Source organism: Bison bison, unplaced genomic scaffold (assembly GCF_000754665.1).
Source record: "Bison bison bison isolate TAMUID 2011002044 unplaced genomic scaffold, Bison_UMD1.0 scf7180017864482, whole genome shotgun sequence".
Lineage (NCBI taxonomy): Eukaryota > Metazoa > Chordata > Mammalia > Artiodactyla > Bovidae > Bison > Bison bison.
Window position 1 is genome coordinate 82,965 of NW_011495042.1, and position 6,010 is coordinate 88,974.

Sequence of the window (6,010 nt, forward strand, 5' to 3'; positions counted from 1 at the left end):
TCTGGCTCTAGGTGAGTGATCACACCATCGTGATTATCTTGGTCATGAAGATTTTTTTGTACAGTTCTTCTGTGTATTCTTGCTACCTCTTCTTAATATCTTCTACTTCTGTTAGGTCCATACCATTTCTGTCCTTTATCGAGCCCATCTTTGCATGAAATGTTCCCTTGGTATCTCTAATTTTCTTTTTTTTTTTTCCAAAAAGGTAACCTTTATTTGCACTTTCTCTCTGAATGGAATTCATTTAACAAATATTTACTGGGCATGTGCCCTCCCTCTTCTGGACACAAACTGCATCCTCAACTACAAACCCCCTGGCTGTTAGAGCCAGGGGCTGAGGTCTTGGCTGGTCACTACATACTGCTCTTTACCTGTGTTAAGTGAGGAGAGCAGACTGCTGCTGCTGCTAAGTCACTTCAGTCGTGTCTGACTCTGTGCGACCCCATAGACGGCAGCCCACCAGGCTCCCCCGTCCCTGGGATTGTCCAGGCAAGAACACTGGAGTGGGTTGCCATTTCCTTCTCCAATTCATGAAAGTGAAAAGTGAAAGTGAAGTCGCTCAGTCGTGTCCAACTCTCAGCGACCCCATGGACTGCAGCCCACCAGGCTCCTCCGCCAATGGGATTTTCCAGGCAAGAGTACTGGAGTGGGGTGCCATGGTATCTCTAATTTTCTTGAAGAGATCTCTAGTCTTTCCCATTCTGTTGTTTTCCTCTATTTCTTTGCACTGATCGCTGAGGAAGCCTTTCTTATCTCTTCTTCCTATTCTTTGGAACTCTGCATTCAGATACTTATATCTTTCCTTTTCTCCTTTGCTTTTCGCTAGCCCGGGAAAATCCCACATCTTCCTCAGAACAACTAAGCCTGTACCCCACGACAAGAGAAACCACCACAGTGAGAAGCCCAAGCACCACAATTACAGAATATCCCTCACTCAAAAAGCCCACACAGAAACAAAGACCTAGTGCAGTCAAAATAAATAACTAAAAATTTTACTAATATATTCAAGGGAGACCAGAGAATCTGTATTTTTCAAACAAGCTCCTCAACTGGTAGCCATTAAAAAAAAAAAAAGAGGAACTTCATCTGTTGATATTGAACCAACTCCAACATACGTGGAAGTGGAAAAAAGTAAGATTCAGGACAATGTTTATAACATGCTGTTGCCATCTGTGAAAACTGAAAAGTATATGTGGGAGAATATGTACAAGTACGTGTTTGCACAGACACAGCTTCTAGGAGACGCACACAATAATCTGGCCACAGTGATGACCAACGGGGAGGAAAACAGGGTACCTGGGGACAGGGATGGGAGGGAGGTTTAGTCTAGGCCTTTTGTGGTATCATTAGAATTTATACCATGGAAATGGATTGCCAACTCAGTAAGTAAATAAATAAATGTCAAAGCTCCCCGGATAATTGTAATGTAGACCTAGGATTTGGGAATCCTTGATTCTAGGTACTCATCTCCACACAGCATCTAAGACACTGGTTATACAGTTTCTTGTGGACTGCTCATTCCATCTCGGAAAACTGTTCTGATTTTCCTTTTGAGCGTTAAACTGAAACCTTGTAGCCTCCAGGGAGGCTCACTGCTGCCTCAGGTAACCATGCAGAATAAATCCAATCTGGCTAACCCCACAGTTGGGTGAAAGGAAAATGGACACATGTAAAACATCAAATCAGCTCCGGTAATCTTTTTCAAATAAAATGTAAACCTTTCAATGATTTCCCATTGCCCTTGAGATAAAAGTTGTAGAACGTGGTGAACCCCTGCAGAGTCTGGGCCCTCGCCATCCTCCCCTCCCACTCCTCCTCTGCCACACACAGGGAGGGGACTTCTTCCAGCTTCAGAGCCTCTGCTTAGGGTCTGACCCTGCCTTGAGGGCTTCCCTAGTAGCTCAGATGGTAAAGCATCTGCCTGCAATGCAGAAGACTGGGTTCAATCCCTGATCAGGAAGGTCCCTGGTAGGGAAGGTCCCCTGGAGAAGGAAATGGCAACCCACTCTAGTATTCTTGCCTGGAGAATTCCATGGACAGAGGAGCCTGGTGGGCTAGAGTCCATGGGGTCATGAAGAGTCGGACACGACTGAGCAACTAACACACACACTCTGCCTTGAATACACTCTCTTCCCCTCCTAAAGGCTTATCTTCCTGGACACTTTCTCAAGGACTCCATGATGGTACCAGACCAGATCAAATTCCCTTCTTTAAACACTCTCAAAGCAGTCATACTTTTTCTCCACAGCCTGTATTCAACCTACAGGTACTGAAGGGTTCCCAGAATCAAGCACAATAGTAAAGGAAATGGGGGAGGGGTCACTACCCTTTAGAGTTTATACCCCTTTAAGGAAAGAAGGAATGCACCCTGATTAAATTATCACAGAAACAAATGTAAACACTAGGTGGATGGTTATGTGGGGAATGTGGATGGTTATGGAGGGGAGTGTATCAGTGAGGGTATCTGAGGGTGGAGCTTTCCTGAAAAGGTGAGTATTAGTTGGGCGAAGAAGGGTATTCCAGGGAAGTCTCCAAGGAAGAATTAATCCTGTCTGTTTGGATCTGGAAAATCGGCAGGCTGTCAGTAGAGATTCAGTGAGTGAGCAAACACCGACTTGCCTCAAAGCAGAGCTGGATTAGAAATCAGACTTCTCAATTCACAGCAAGGTGTTCTTCCCTTCCCCCAGTGCTGCGCCAGGACTTTGCATGCCTGAGAGAAGGGGGAAAAGGAGGTGGTTCAATTATTCTTTTCCTTTTGCTTTCATTTCACAATCCACGGACCCAAACATAATAAAATCACCCTCAACAGTTCATCAATCTTTTAAAAAGGAAAAAAAAGAAAATGAATAGTTCTTTAACATTTCTGACACTGTTTTCATTCCAATATTCGGATTTGATCCCATTCAGGAAACATCTGTCTGCTCAGCTAAGGCCTTTCCATTCCTTTAACCATGAAACAAATATTGATTGTAGAATAACAATGCATACCCATACAAAAAGTTCAAAATGTTGACCACTGTTTCTCTGAAGCTGGTAGAATTACAGATGATTTTTTGAAGTATAACTATTTGTATTTTCTAAGGCTGTAATTATTTTATAGTATTTGCATAATACAAACCTTTGAAACACAAAGCTTTTTGTTTTTTTAGTTGTAGTAGATTTACAATGCTATGTTAGTTTCAGGTGTATAGCACAGTGATTCAGCTATTATATATATGTGTGTGTGTGTATTATATATATATCCTTTTTCAGGTTATTACAAAACATTGAGTATAGTTCCCTGTGCTATACAGTAGGTCCTTGTTGGTAATCTATTTTATATAGTGTGTGTATATGTTAATCCTATCGCCCTAATTTATCCCATGCCCCAAGGAAAAGCTTTTTAAAAAAATATTTGAGCTTATGGTAGGCCAAAAACAGAGGTAGTGGTCATCAGTTCAGTTTAGTTCAGTTGCTCAGTCATGTCCGACTCTTTGCGACCCCATGAATTGCAGCACGCCAGGCCTCTCTGACCATCACCAACTCCCGGAGTCCACCCAAACCCATGTCCATCGAGTCGATGATGCCATCCAGCCATCTCATCCTCTGTTGTCCCCTTTTCCTCCTGCCCTCAATCTTTCCCAGCATCAGGGTCTTTTCAAATGACTTAGCTCTTCTCATCAGGTGGCCAAGGTATTGGAGTTTCAGCCTCAACATCAGTCCTTCCAATGAATAGGACCGATCTCTTTTAGGATGGACTGGTTGGATCTCTTTGCAGTCCAAGGGACTCTCAAGAGTCTTCTCCAACAACACAGTTCAAAAGCATCAATAGTCCAACTCTCACATCCTTTACATGACTACTGGAAAAACCATAGCCTTGACTAGATGGACTTTGTTGGCAAAGTAATGTCTCTGCTTTTGAATATGCTATCTAGGTTGGTCATAGATAGCATGGTTTTCCTTCCAAGAAGTAAACGTCTTTTAATTTCATGGCTGCAGTCACCATCTGCAGTGATTTTGGAGCCCCCCAAAATAAAATCAGCCACCGTTTCCACTGTTTCCCCATCTATTTGCCATGAAGTGATGGGACCAGATGCCATGATCTTCGTTTTCTGAATGTTGAGCTTTAAGCCAACTTTTTCACTCTCCTCTTTCACTTTCATCATAAGGCTTTTGAGTTCCTCTTCACTTTCTGCATAAGGGTGGTGTCATCTGCATATCTGAGGTTATTGATATTTCTCCCAGCAATCTTGATTCCAGCTTGTGCTTCCTCCAGCCCAGCGTTTCTCATGATGTACTCTGCATATAAGTTGAATAAGCAGGGTGACAATATACAGCCTTGATGGTTCCATGTCCAGTTCTAACTTTTGCTTCCTGACCTGCATACAGGTTTCTCAAGAGGCAGGTCAGGTGGTCTGGTATTCCCATCTCTTTCAGAATGGTCCTAATCTTAACCAAACACCCAAAATATTTAAATACACAAGCTAAATAAACAGTATTTGCTCTGAACATGCTACCTAAAGACAAGTCCTTTTCAGGACTGACAGCTGTACCTCTGCCTCTCTCATAAAATCATTCATTCTAGGAATCATCACTGTTACAAGGGATATTACAACAAATCTGGTTACCTACAAAGCGGGGATAATTTCTCTCGTAGAATTGTTGTAAGAATTAAACGAATGAATAAAGGCCTTCTAACAGTGGCACATAAGCACTAGATAAGTGTTTATTATTGTTGTATCTGTTGCTGTTTAGACACAAAGTGAAGTGAAGTATTAGTCACTCAGTGGTATCTGACTCTTTGCAACCCCATGGATTGTAGCCCGCCAGGCTCCTCTGCCTCCTCCTGCCAGGCAAGAATACTGGAGTGGGTTGCCATTTTCTTCTCCAGGGGATCTTCTGGACCCAGACGTAGAACCCAAGCCTCAAGCATTGGCAAGCAGATTCTTTACCACTGAACCACCAGGGGATGCTTATCCAGGCACTCCGAATGAAGCAAGAAAGGGTGCGAGAGAAGGAAATGGTTGTGAGAAAATATATCAAAGCTAAATTAGAGGTGAGCAAACAATGCCGAGGCCCACAACGCAGGCCATAGGGTTAAGTCTTGTAATCAGCAGCTCAAGGCCAGGAAAGCCGGCTGGATAGGAGCCTCAGTGCTCCAGAGTTGGACCCTGTGTTCGTGAGGCAGGGCCCACTCCTTGGGTCATCCAGTTCTCTCTCTCTCGTGATAAAACTGGGGCCTGGAGGCCCGGAGCGGAAGAGGGGACCGAACAGCTTTTTCTACGCTCCACATTTCCTCAGCGTGTGGAACACAGAATAGAGGCCGATAGGGCTTTGGCCTAACGCTGTAAGAGCCGACTACACTCCGGCGCGCTGTGGGAACTACGCTTCCCACCATGCAACGCGTCAAGAAGGGCCTTCCGCTCTCTCCCGGCGTCTCGCAGGGTCGGCTGGGAGTTTTCATTGACCTCTGAGCTCCTCGGGTTCGGAGGGCCCCTCTAGGCCCCGCCCCTTTCTGAGAGGGGGCCGACCTCGCAGTGTCCCGGGAGCTGCTTCCTTCTTCCCCTCTCATTGGTCCAGCCTAGCTGCCATTCCTGAGCGAGGAGGAGAAGTTGGTTACTGATTGGTGGATTCCGTTTGGCGCCAACTAGGAAAGGGGGGCGGGGGAGCGGCAGGCCGCAGTGAGCAGCTATTACCGCGAAAGGCCACCTTGGCAGCGACGGCCCGGGAGGGACGTGAATGTCGGCCTAGTTGTCTGCACTCCCGGGCAATAGAATGAAAGAAAAGTGAAGAGAGTGTGAACCCGGGTCGTTGCCTCGTAGCTCTAGCCGCTCTCCCTCCCCGACGCGCTCCGTTTGTTTGGATTTAATCTTCAGGTTGCCGGCGCCCCCCGCCCGCCGGCCTCGCGGAGTGAGGGGACGCACCCGCGCCTGTGGCTGGCGCCGGCCGAGTTTGGACACCCGCCTGTCCGCGCCTCTTGCCCGCGGCAGCCGCATCCCTGAACCGCGGGGTCGTGTTTGTATTTGACCCG